The sequence below is a fragment of the Schistocerca serialis genome, chromosome 11 (assembly GCF_023864345.2).
Source record: "Schistocerca serialis cubense isolate TAMUIC-IGC-003099 chromosome 11, iqSchSeri2.2, whole genome shotgun sequence".
NCBI classification, from domain to species: domain Eukaryota; kingdom Metazoa; phylum Arthropoda; class Insecta; order Orthoptera; family Acrididae; genus Schistocerca; species Schistocerca serialis.
Genome location: NC_064648.1, coordinates 150713863 through 150727995, shown reverse-complemented (window position 1 = coordinate 150727995; position 14133 = coordinate 150713863). Strand labels below are relative to the sequence as shown.

The window sequence follows — 14133 nt, the reverse complement described above, 5'->3', positions numbered from 1 at the left end:
GGCTACTATCCACCAAATTACCGCAATTATTCAACGAAAGTGTACAGTTTACACAAATGACATGTACACAGCAGAGGACAGAAGAGAGAAATAGTGAACAAGCCGCTTTCAACTATTTTATATCGTTAGAGAAACGAATGTGCCTCCTTCATTTTGTTTCACAGAATTTTCTTTACACATTTTGACTCTTAGACACTTCTTCACAAAATAATTCACGAAAATTAAAAATTAGTTCAACGTTTCTTTCAATTAATGTACAGCTTATGGAGCAGCCTGATGAAACATTGGATACTGTTCTCGATTATTTGAAGGAACTATTATCGTGCAATGATTTAAAATAAGAAAATAGTGGCATTTTGTGAAAATAATACTAACTGCAATTTTGGAGGATAGAATAGTAAAGGGAGTTATAAAGTTTAAGCAAAATTCAATCTATCACTCAGTTGCAACTCACTGGGATTGGATATGGAGCCAGGGGGGTGAAACTCATATAGGGATTTCCGGTAACATGGCATTGGTTTGGTTCCAGGCCACTTGGAGCGCTGCAAGTTTAGCAATTTATAGTCTCGTGTTCCTATTGGATGACGTAGTCTTCCATAATTGTTTTGGTATCGTAGCAACGTGATCGTGATTTTTCATTTAAATTGCAGTGTAAGTATGTTGCTATTATTCTGCTTAATTTTTGGATGCATTCATAATATTTGATGGTGTGATGATTCAGTATTTACTTTTTTACTTTTGTTTAATATAAAACACGAGGTTGTATCATCACATTACGTTCTGTGGACTCATGTATATTTGTTCCTGCAAAGAAATACAATTTCTGTTGCTCAGTTTACTTAAAGGGTAAGTATTTTCTTATTTCTGTTCATATTTCCTTGTATTTCATAGAGAATCCCATGCTAGCAGCTTTTGACATAGTTGGTATTCAACTTTCCGAATCCTGTAATGGAATATAATTCTGGCTTTGATTCATCTTCCTTTTTGCCACGAAGTACTCTTAGTGACATAATAAATATCATTTATTGTGCCGTTTACTACATACCAAATATTGGACATGTTACAATTGATTCGTAATGCCTCGAGTGTGTTCTATTTCCCGTTTTCGACAGTAAATATTCTGTACAGTACATAACACTCTATCCAGGTAAAAAGTGTTTGTTGCTGTTGTATCGACAAAGGTTGTGTTCTCACATAATAAGACATTTGTTTCGAAGTCACACAAAGCAGGTCCTTCAAGCAGTTGAACATTTACACGTATTATTGTGGCAATATCCAATGCAGTAGAAATCTTCTCGCGCATTAATGCTCAACACAATGTAATACAGATTTACAGCTGTAACTGTTACTGATAATGTACAGTTGAATTTGGTATCTACCATGGTATCTAGATGCTGAAATATACTGAAATGGTACAATAAGCAGTGTTTCTACCGCCTGATAGCACTGCTTATCGAAGTAGTGTTGAATATAGAATATAGTGCAACTATGCTCACGCAGTTATATATAGAGTGATGTGCATATCCGTAGTAGAAATGAGAAATTGTTTCGTTTTTTCACTATTTTGAAGCAATACCACATCAGATTACAAGCCCTGATAACAGTTATCAATACTTCAGTACAGGATAGCTGCATTTAGACATAAGCTAATATGATTTTTGATAGTGAAATTAATTTCACATTGAGTTTTATTTAACATTAATCAATGTAAACCATACCTGATCATTTTTCTCATTCCTAATTTTTGGTTTGAATAACATTTCAGACACATGAGGATGGATCATACAGGAAGAGAAGAATCCAGTTTGAGATTGAAATTGAAATACTCGTGCAAGTTTCCTGGATGCAGGAGTAGTTATTATGTAAAAACAAATTCCAAACACAAGAATAAACATTTCTATAAATTTCCACTGGAAATTGATCTGTAATATAGATGAAGGTGTCAACTGTAGTTATTATTATGTGTGTGAGGATCATTTTTATGAAGCAGATTTTGTGAACTTTACTAGACACAGGCTAAATCCTGGTGTTATACCAAAGCACATGGAATTGGTGTTGTATCACCCTCCCCCCACCCATCTGTGGTGGTGGTGGTGGTGGCGGTTTCACCACATTGGGTGCAAATATAAGTGTGCACGAGACAGGTCACAATGCAAAATCTGCAGTAATACAACGAAGCAGTCCCCCTTTACAGAGCACAGATGAAGGTGAGTACAGCTTTTCATCCTCATCTGTTTATGACGTTGAAAGTAGTCCAGGTGTAATGGGATCTGGCGTTTCTAAACGTGATTTAACTCCAAGAAAACACAAAATGTATAAATCGCATAGAATTACAGTTTTCAGAGTGTGTAAATTGAAAAAACAGCTACAGAATGAGAGGAATAAACTGAAAATTCTAAAAGAGTTGTATGATGACAGGAAATTTCAGTTAATTGAAGAAGAGTTGAATGATGTGATTAAAACTTTTATTAATAGTCAGTTAAGAAATGCCAATATGCAGTCCACAGCAGTACGGTGGTCTACACAAGATAAGGCATTTGCTTTATCTATTTATAAGCGTGGTCCCCGGTTGTACAGATATTTGGCCACATACTTCTCCCTTCCATATGTCAGGCTGCTCAATGGAGTGCTTTCCCACACACCTTTTGATACAGGACTTAATCCGGCTTTATTAAACTTTTTAGCAAGGGAAGTAAGTAATATGCATGAAAATGACAAGTATTGTGCTCTACTTTTTGATGAAATGTCTCTGGATGATGGTATGTACTACGATGCACACAAACAGCTAATCTATGGGTATCAGGACTTGGGTCATTTAGGACGTTCACCTGTAGCTGTTAGTCAAGCATTGGTTTTTATGCTGAAAGGCATTCACAGAACTTGGAAACAAGTTCTAGCATATTATTTTACCGCAACCACTTTCCATTACACCCATTTGAAATCACTCATTGTTCACATCATAAGTGAACTACAGAATATTGGGTTCAAAGTGGTTTGTACTGTATGTGACCAGAATGCAACAAACCAAAAGGCCCTTATGCAACTGTGTGAAGCAAATTTGTTGAAGCCCAGTATATTTCATTTTGTCGTCAATAATCAACCAATTGTTACCATTTATGATGAACCACATCTGCTCAAAAACACTAGAAATGCTTTGATAGATAATAAAATTCAATTTGAACCTCACAAAGCAGCAAAGTTTGAGTACATCAGTACAATGTTCTTCTTGGATAAAAAAAAACGGTTCAAAACTCTACCCAAATTAAAAGCACAACACTTTAACTTTTCTGATTGCCATGTCAAAATGAAGGTAAAAGTTGCTGCTGCACAAATGAGCCATACTGTTGCAGCTGCAATTGAAACATATGTTTCTACTCACACATTACCATCTGACGCTATACACACAGCTGAGTTTGTGGAAAAGGTAGATAATCTCTCTGATTCACTCAACAGTAATGAGCAATATCCCAGGGATGGAAAACAATTTAGGTGTGCTTTATCAGAAAATTCGCCACATTTAGAAATGTGATATAGCATATTGAGGGAAATAGGCAGCTGGCAAATAATAGATTTAAAAATGGGAAGAAACAAGACTAATATGTTTAGCTTCATAAAAGGTTGGCAGATTACATTACAGTCTATTATTTTCTTGTGGAAGACCTTGAAAGTGGTTGGCTTTAAGTACTTAAATTTAAAGGCGTTCAATCAAGATGCTTTAGAAAATTTCTTTTGTTGTATAAGACAACATGGTATTGCTAATACAAACCCAACTTGTTTTCAGTTTGTACAAGCGCTGAAGACTTGTGTTGTCAATCATATGACTTTGCCTTTCAAACCCATGAGTGTAAGTAACTGTGAAAATGATGATTACACTCTCTTGAGCAGTTTGTGTTACTTTTTGGCAGCTAGTGGTAGGAGTGACCATTTAAGTGAATGTGAGATGAAAGACACTGATACATCTGAGCAAATTTATTCTTACTCAGATGGTATCATCGAGTCTGTAGACGATCAACAATCCTTAGCCTATGTAGCAAGCTGTGTACTAAAAGCCATAGATGTACCAGATGATTGTGAAACATGTAATACCAGTCTCTACTCCTCTGTTGTGACTGAATCATTTGTTTACCTCATTTAAAGAGAATAGTGAGGAGCATTCTCATTTGAAATATGCAAGTGAAAGAGTCATGATTTTCCTAAGGGCACTCCATGATCAGCTGTATGAGTATCTAAATAGTCATGGTCACACAACAAGACTACATGATAATTTAAAAAAAAAATTGTTCTGTCTCATACAACAATTTGTAATAAACATGACATTGAAGAGAGACTTCTGAAGACAAGTATTCCATTTATAATATACAAGGATGTGAAAGAAAAGAAATTTACAAACAAGAGGAAATTGTGTATGCAACAACTTAAAAAGAAGTTCAAATCATGTTAAAAGACTTTGTATTTTGTTTATTATGTGTACAATGAGAGTAAGCTCCCTATACATATACAAATGTTCTTGTATCAAAATCATGCCTTTGATTTGTTATGACAAAATCTGGTAATTCAGCAGGCACATAACTTAACACTTTCTAGATTTGATGATTGGATTCTAAAAGTGTAATGAATAAAGTGCTGTCAAGGGGAATTTGTGTTAATTTTCAACAATGTTTTCAAAGAGGAAGTAAATAAATAAAAATGTTAAAAACAAATGTTGTACCAGTGTATTCTTTCATTATTTAACATGATGGGCGTTGCCAAAATAACAGCCAAGTTGGGGAAAAAAGAAAAAAAATGTTATGAGTTGCAGTTCATTTTCTTTGTATGTCTCATTGGCAAAAACATTTTGGCTACATTCATGGAGTGTCTACATGCTCTGCTCCCAATTTGTTTTTCAGTTGATGTAAAGTATTATTTTGTGTGTCTCATAAATTTATTTGAACTGTGCAGAAGTTAAATTTCAGATGACTGAATATCCATAAATAACAATCATCAGAAAAAATAATAAATCGGATTTTGTAGACTTTACAGTACATCCTTGGTTTGTAGCACAGATTTTTTTGTAAATGACCTCTTGGTTATCCATTAGCTGTGTAGTTATTTATTTGTGTAACCTACTATTCCACTTTCGATCATGCGAGTGGACATAATGTGCTTTAGGATATGTGGAAACGTAAAAATCATTTATATATGCATGCAATGTCAGATGATTTTCGTCTGCCATGTTCTAAAGCTCGTTTATTTCCACATGATAATGGCCACACGGCCAAAATCGCAATATTGAGTTTTACAAAAGAATTTCACAGTCAACAGGTGACGTCGTAATTTACGAAAATTTTCACAATGTAAACTGCAGCTACGAGTAGTTAATGTTTGTTTTTGATTGAGATTTCTTTTATATATTACTTTGCAAGATCTCAAAAACCTTTATCACTGCACTATGCGGCCCACTTCAAAGATTAAATGAAAAATATTGTCCTCTAATTCGCGTATTTAGAAACAAACATCAGAGATTTTCGCGCCATATTTTTTTCGTATTGAACTTCACAGCCAGGCCACAAGTAGCGCTGGTGTCGTTCTATGTTTCTGTATAATAATGTGGTCTTTGCACTTCTACTATATTGGTGTTCTGTGTATGGAGCCCATATAGTTCACGGCACGATTAGAGCAGCTCCAGATTGTCTCCCTGCAGACTTCGAAGGTATGATGGCTCGCGTTAATGGAGGCGCTTGAAAGAATTTTCTAAATATTTCAGCCCTGAAAAAGCTATCTTCTGAACAAAAAATTTCATTCTCTTGCCAAAAATAAAAAAATTAGAGACGACTGTGCAAAACTTATTGAACGCCCTTTCTTTTTAACCGCTCATATCTAGTAGATGATGGGGTTAAAAGGGACTTTTCTTGTAACGAATTATTGCTGATTTATTTAAGAACAACGTACGAACTCTGTTCAAAGAATTCTGGAACATTCATAACTTCGCGCCAATGGTATGTTGGAGTGAAATGCGGTTGGCATTCCAGTACATGCCTGTGTTTAAGGGGCCCAAACCCGGCCCATCTAACCCATGTTAATTTAGGCAAGTATTTGACCCATTTCTGAAAAAGACTATTTGATGCAGGACCTTAGTATTTTACTGTATGTTACATGATTCTAATAGAGTTCACTGTACTAAAATCTACTTTTTCAATTTTATTGTTTTTAAGAAATACTTTTTTTAATTTATTAACAAAAAATATTAATTTTTTCTTCAGAAAATATTTTTTGTGGACTTCCTATTGGGGAAATATTAATGAATGTAGCACCAGAGGTGGATTTTTGTGTTGCGCAGAGTTTCTGAAATTTTCATTCATTTATCTATGATAGTTTCCGATGTAATGAGGTATATGTACTGAAAATTTTATTTTGTGGGAAATTGTCTTTAAAGAAAAAACTTCGGAATTTTGTTACTTACAGTTAATTAAAACTGTCCTGCTGCATATGATGGCCCTTCTTTGGCCTCTAACTGATCTTCCAGCTTCTTTTTCACCTTCCCGGATGTTTGTCTTGCTTTCTTGGCCGTATTTGATGCAGACCTGTCTGCATCGGCTATCCTCATTTTATCGCAATGTCGCAGCCCAGTGATCATATTTTCACCAGGATTAATTCCCAGCTTTTTCAGTACCCAACTCTTTCCAATATTACCACAGTTGAATGTAATAACAGCATCATGAACTCCTAGTTTCATTGTATGCATGCCTACAAATACAGTTTTAGGAAGGCAGTTCCAAATTATGCTGTTGAAACATATATTTGGGTTCTGTGTCATTTCCTTAGAAGGTCAGGATGAGCCAAGTCTCTGAAAATAGGTTTAATTGCTGTAATAACAGCAGCAGGAAGAGAATGCTGGTGAGAATTAGATTTTCCAGTTGCCTGAGCTCTATTGTATTTGCACCACGAATTTTCTCCTGATGGACACAATCCATGACGGGCTTTATCATCAGTAGAGGACTTATGGGAGAATATAGACCAAACATCTCTCTTCATTGCATCCAGATTTCCTTTATTTCTCCTAATTGCCAGCCCATAGTATGCCTGCAAGTTTTCTATTTCAGTTTTAGTTAACTGACCCTGTCCAGTCAACAATTTTCCATCTTCCAATTTTTTTCTCTCATATCAACAGTTAGTTTTCTCATCCTTGTTCCTAAACGTTTTTGAACATGTCCTACACATTCTATTTTGCTAATAATGGCATCTCCATGTGGCTTAGAGCTCACCACATTGTTGTATGCCTTACAGTCACCATCGCCAAAATATTTGGTGTTCCGTATGCCTCTTGTTTCTACAGAGCGATGAAATATTTGTTGTACTCCATGAACTTCCATACCACCACTTGTTCTTCTAAAATTAGCCACACTGTTGTGTTCTTTTTGCAGGCCGGGGTGGCCGAGCGGTTCTAGGCGCTACAGTCTGGAAACGCGCGACCGCTACAGTCGCTGGTTCGAATCCTGCCTCGGGCATGGATGTGTGTGATGTCCTTAGGTTAGGGGACTGATGACCTCAGAATTTAAGTCCCATAGTGCTCAGAGCCATTTTTGTGTTCTTTTTGTTCATTGACTTTACAACATTTGCAACATTTAGACATTATCTTCACATCTAACATTTTACTGGTGTCTACACTCGTTGCAGTCACTACGCCACTCAGAGAAGTCTGTCCTCTTTTCTGCCAACTTCCATCAATTGCAACTGCAATATCCAAATATCCATCAGTTTCTTCCACTGCTTCCCTAGCAGCCAGTTTCATACTTTCCTCCCTGACCTCACATACAGCTTTCTCTAATACTGCAGTCAGTTTTTCAAATTTATTTGGTGATTGATGTAAGTTCATCACTGAACAAAAGTGTTCTCCCTGCAGCCATGCCCTTTGAAATGGATCGTAAGGCATAAACTAATCTAGTATTGATTGCATAAGGGCCACTTGCATCTGGTTTTGAAAAACTCATAAATGAAATCACAGCTGAGCATTTAGTGCAAATTAAATCCAAATCAATTGCTAGGCCTTTTCCCCCACTAGCACTCGCGCAAATTTTTACACTCTGTGACTCACCGCGCTGTCTACATTGTACAAATTTAGAAATTACATCTGACAATGTTCTCAAATTTATAATAATGTTACTGCACCCATTGTCACTTACAGTAAATTAGTTGTAACTCTCTTGAAATGGTGAGAGCTTCTTTGATGATGCACTTGTTGAAGAATTACAATTAGAAACATCGTTGCCAGGGTACATAACCTCTTGTACAGAAAGCTTCCTACACTTGTTTCCTCTAAATTGTCGTTTTGAAAATGCGTTTACGTTTTGTCATCTTCGAAAAATACAACAAAACACACGTAAACGAGCACTGCAAACGTAAGTATAACAACTACTCGCAATCAGACTTGAACAAAACTAACCATGTGATTGAAAGCGTGTTGTTTACAAACAGCAGAAAGAAAGGAATACCGACCATTGCATTCCAAAGATAGCCAACACACTTGGGAGTACAAAAAAATCCCTAACATGCAATGAGGGGATACAAAGATCTAAAATATATGCAGAAAAGTGGATGACATAAAAGGGGGCATTGCACATACACACATGTGGTAGGGAAATGCTCTTTCACTGCTCGAAAAAAAATTTTTTCAGCAAAATTCTTTTCAAAGCACTTAAATAAAACCTTAATATATCGAAATATTATGAAAACCGAAAATCGATTTTTTTCGACCTGAGCCACTGTGTGGTCCCCTTAAAGGGGCCTTCACACTGAAAACCAACTCAGTTGTTTAAAGTCGCGAGTCTGAACAACTGCTTGAGGGAAGTTTTGTCTCGAGTTTGTAGTTGAAGGTCATTGAGCAAAAACACGTCAGAGTTGTGTGACTTAAGCATGTGCATCTGTCGTATCGTCTGCTGTGTTCCTTTCTTCATCTGCTGTTTTTGTTTCGACAATGGCAAACCAGGTGCCGTCAACAGATCTAACAATTCAGTTCTTGTTAGAAATGGAAATTCACAAATCTATGTAGGACTCTTCTGATTCTGCATATGAAGACAGATATAAAAGGAAAGATTTGTTGAAAGAAGTTTTGGATAAAATTGATGTACTCCTTGTGGAGTGTGAAAGGAAATGGACAAATATGAAAACACACTACAATCGTGAGGATTGTAAAATGGACAAAACTCGAAGTGGGTCTGGGACAACAGAGATCTATATTCCAAAATGGATATTTTACGAGCATGTGAAGTTTTTGGAAGGCGTGGACAAGCCAGGGAGAAAAATATTTACAATCGTAAGCAAAATATCATTCACTAACGTAACTGAGGCTGTAAGACTTTTGGTCGGAAATTCTGTAATTACACCTATATTTTCGCGCAGAAATTTATTTATTTCTCTTGCCATATCATTTTGTTAACATCTGATACAAAGTAGTTTGCAAATTAATGGCTTATATTGTTAATAACTATAGCTATAAGGGTTTTGTTCGGAAATTTTTAATTACATTTGTCTTTTCACTTAATATTTATTTATGCATATTTCTCTATCCATTTCACTTTACCAACATCCGATACAAAGTGGATTGCAAGTTCATCTTTGCAGTTCTTCCTTCGTTGCCTCCCTTTCTCTGAAGTCATTTATTTTGCAGAGACATCCTCCAACTGCCATCTGAAACCCTGCCTCTTTCTGGATCTTCCACGTCGAAACTGCTAGGTGGTGAGTAAACGGTGGCACTTTCTTTATTTTTTCTAAGATAACTGTACAAAGACACAGTTGCAGAAGTCACATGGGGAAAAATAGGTGAATTTGGATAACGCTAACCACTATCTTTTATCTCCACTTTTGCAAAAAAATCTATGAAATGACAGTAAGTAATGGAATTGTAAGTTTTATAACTAAATTTTTAGTAGTATACTTGTCAGAACTTGATATCAGAGAAAGGAAGTTAATGATAGTCTCATTAACAGATTTAGCTGAACATATTGTGAGCTCTTTTGACTGACCACAGAAGACTTGGGATCTTCATGGTTCTTTCTAAATCATCCTGACTTAATGGAGAAACTTTACTGGACTGGGTTTCAAAGGAAATACAAAGACATAACGAAAAAGTTCAGAAATAGTACATTATGAGTTGGGAACAGCACATAGAAAACCAATATACTACAGGGGGTTAGTTGGTTGATTTGGGTGTAAGGGACCAAACATCAAGGTCACCAGTCCTATCGGATTAGTGGAGGATGGGTAAGGAAGTCAGTCATCACCTTTCAAAGGGAACGTCTTGGAATTTACCTGAAGCTATTTAGAGAAATCATGGAAACCAAAATCTTGCCATATCCGGGTCTGAACCTTCGTCCTCCTGAATCTGAGTCCAATGTGCTAACCACACCTCGCTCAGTAGTAGAGGAGGAAACAGAATCAATCACAGACCTGAATTATACTGTCCAACATGGTGTGCTACAAGGTTCCATAGTCGAGTCAATGGGATTTATTCCCTACATAAATGATTCAACTCTCTCAGTCATTGCAGATCATGTGTTCCTCACGAGGGCTATTTGTATACCTGTGTTTCGACTCTGCAGGCCGTAACTCTGCTTGTTTTTGGGGCGTAAAGTATTTTAAAGATGCATTTTATGGTACAACCCTTCCCCAGCGAAGAGTACATATTCTTGCTGAAAAACTACAGCCTGCAGGAAGACGTATCAACAGAGTGCTGCACATGTTGGCAACAATGTGTTTGTTATATGTTGCTGCTTTCATCAGTGGGCTGTAGAACATTCCCACACCTGTAGACCACGATCTTGTCTTCAGCTTTGTAGAGATCGACATAAATGTCGATAAAGTGTGTGAAGAGTGGTGGCCAGCCAGTCATCATTAAGGGAAGAAATCTGGGCTCATGTTGCATGTGCTGTGTCGTAAGGGCATCATTGGGAACCACCTGCTTGCAGCAGGATAAAGCCAAGTATGCCTCTGGCCAGGTTACCACAAACTCCATGAAACCACCAATCATGCCTACTAGTACTCAGGTGTCATGAAGGTGTTGACAGGTGAGCGGAATGGCACTATTGTCTTCAGTGATGAGAATAGGTTGTGTCTGTATGCAAGTGACGGACATACACGTGTAATGTGCAGGTCTCGTGACTCACATAGGTCCCATTCCAGACTCCATGGTAGGGGTTGGGGGAGGGCAATCAGTTACAATTCATGGTCATACTTGGTGTTTCTGTGGGGTAAAATAATCAGTGCCCAATACATTGCATGGGTGCAGTCCATTTAATGCTTTTCTTCAGCAGGACAATACACGTCCACATAAGGCTTCTTTGATGCAACATGCTCTTTGTGGTGTGCAACAACTGCCCTGATCAGCAACATCACCACATCTCTCGTCATTATTAGATGTGTGAGATATGATGACACAGTAATTTACTCATTCTCCAGGGCTTGCAAGAGCCATTGCCGAATTACAATAATAGGCAAAAGGTCCTTAGGACAGTTTATTGCAGCATATCATTTTGCACCTTCATCATCGTTTGCATGTGAGAGTTCACATCTGTGTGTCTGCCAGAGGGGGGCACATTGTGAATTAATGCCGCTGTTTGCGCACCCTTTACTGTGACATGTGTGTTCATTTGATCAAAAGTTGTTATCATATACTCCTACGGTGAATAACTAACTGCCTGTCAATTCACTTATCATTAAAAAGATTTTGTCCTTGGGGTGCTGCATTTTTGTACCATCAGTGTATGTCGACAATTTACTTACTGTAGGTATAAATATAAAATGCACCTGGAACACAAATAAATATAGATTGCACAAGAAAAAGACATTTCAATCTCTAAAACCAATATTTATATATTTGTTGTGGATAATAGCCACACCAACAAATTAATTTTCCAGGCAAAACCTGTATTTACTCACCTGTCGTCATAGGTTAGAGGAACTATCACTTCACTCAGTTGCTCAAAACAGGAAAAGCAGATTTCGGCCGGAAATACGAAGTAATTTATCAATGTAAAAACTGTGGCGTGTATCATTTACTGATCAACCAGTATCGTATATAAAAGCAAAACTGTATTGTTCCTTAATGTAAAAGGCAAAATTAGACTGGAGTATAGTTGGATATAGATTGCAGCAAGAAAAATACGTTTCAGTGTATAAATTGGATATCGGGATATTATGGCTCCTATAATAAAGACATACATGAGCATAACACAGGAAGTTATTACACGAGACAGCCAAAATTGAAACCAACGATGAGTGTACCACGTAAAACAGTCAAAAGACTTAAGTAAGCAACCAAAATCAGTTATAAAAAAATTAGATATGTCTGTAAAATGAGCAAGTATTTAAAATTATACTAAATTTTAGAGATTACATTGTAACTGAAAATATTTAATAACTTTCTATGTGTATGTTACGCGTAATTCTGTTTTCTGTAATTGTACATTTGCCACATTCTGGATATTTGTTGTATTTCAGTCTTGTTATAATATAACCTGGTACATGCTGTCAGAACACATATATAACATCTGTCTGAGTGTGTCTGCCTTTAAATTTGTATAATGCATCCAACACTCTTATTTGAAAATTATCAGGTGGCCTTAAAACAAAAGACCAAAGATGTATGTATTAGTTCGACCACATAGGAAAGAAGTTGGTAGCAATTCGCGTTGTAGCAGATACTTTGGTCATTTCCTCGTCTCACGTGTTCATTTGTTTTGCGGTCGTCGATTTGAGTAGCTGAAGAGGAGTTTCTGTTTGCCGTTCGTTTTTCGCCTGTCTGTATTTCTTCATTCATTGTAACTGGTAAGTGCTAATCGTTTTAGTCGCGCTATTAACTTTTTGTCTATGACGCGAAAAAGTGTTTCGGTGGTCTGCTTGCAATACATTGTAGATTCGTTCGTCGCAAAAATATTGTGTGTTCATGAAACAGTATGCTTGCCCTTGGTTCCACGTGGTAGTAACTGTAGATGTGATGTAAGCTTAAAGGGAGCTGTGCATTCTAATAGTAGGGCTTGGTAAAAATTGTTAGTTCATGTGTATTTTTTTTTCTTTAATCGCAGTTATTGTATTGACCATTATAGAAAGTAAGAATATTTTCTCGCCATCGGTAACATTGTGATTGAGGACAGTTACTGTTGTACATATTTTGCAGCCAAATTGTTTCGAACAGCATGTGGTATTAAAGTTCTTGTTCGGGAACGAGGTTGAATGTGTGAATACGGCGAATTTTCTTTAAGATTAACAAGCATAAAAGAGTGAAGTTAGCTGTAATGTGTTTCCTTAAGGCATTGTATTCATATATAGTTTTTAATGTTTTGATTTTTTAAACATTGGCATTAGCTGCAAATTTTAGGTAATGGACCCCCCTGCATCATTTCTCGTAGTTTTAGTTGTACGTACATTATATGCATAAAAATAGTAGTTGGGGTCTTGTCAGTATTTACAGTGAGTTTTCTCATTTTGCCACGAACGTTTTTTGAATAAAATGTGTTAAATAGGCTATGCCGCAGGGATAGTCAGTTACCACTTGTCTTCAATACACAACACTGGTTTGATGCAACTCTCGTTGATACTCTCTCCTGTGCAAACTTTTCCATCTGAGTAACTACTGGAACCTATGTGTTTCTGAGTCTGTTTACTGTATTCATGCCTTGGTCTCACTGTATGATTTGTATCCTCTGCGCTTCCCTCCGATACTACACTGGTGATCCCTTGATGCCTCAGAACGTGGCCTACCAACTGCTCCGTTGTAGTCAAGTTGTGCCACAAATTCCTCTTCTCCCCAGTTCTATTCATTAGTTCATCAGTTATGTGATCTACCCATCTAATCTTCAATATTCTTCTATAGCGCCACATTTCGAAAGCTTCTATTCTCTTCTTGCTTAAACTGTTAATTGTCCATGTTTCACTTTCATACACGTCTACAATCCATACAAAAACTTCCAGAAAAGACTTACTGACAGTTAACCTGTATTCGATGTTAAGAAATTTCTCTTCTTCGGAAATGCTTTACTTGCCATAGTCTACATTTTATATCCTCTCTGCTTCGACCGTCATCAGTTATTTTGCTCCCCAAATAGCCAAACTCATTTACTACTTTGTGTCTCATTTCCTAATCTAATTCCCTTAGCATAACCC

The 14133-nt window shown here is 36.8% G+C and overlaps 1 protein-coding gene across 8 annotated transcripts in view; it reads left to right on the top strand.

Annotated features, from left to right (window-relative positions):
• Window positions 1-14133, top strand: part of LOC126427102 (poly [ADP-ribose] polymerase tankyrase-2-like) — a 543050-nt gene that overhangs the window by 514222 nt on the left and 14695 nt on the right. The window contains exon 1 of one of the 8 annotated variants that reach the window (XM_050089304.1): window positions 12687-12798. The exons of the other annotated variants lie outside the window; for them this stretch is intronic. The gene's annotated coding sequence lies outside the window, so the exon portion shown is untranslated. Of the gene's footprint in view, window positions 1-12686; window positions 12799-14133 lie in introns of those variants that run through there. 8 annotated transcript variants of the gene reach the window in all.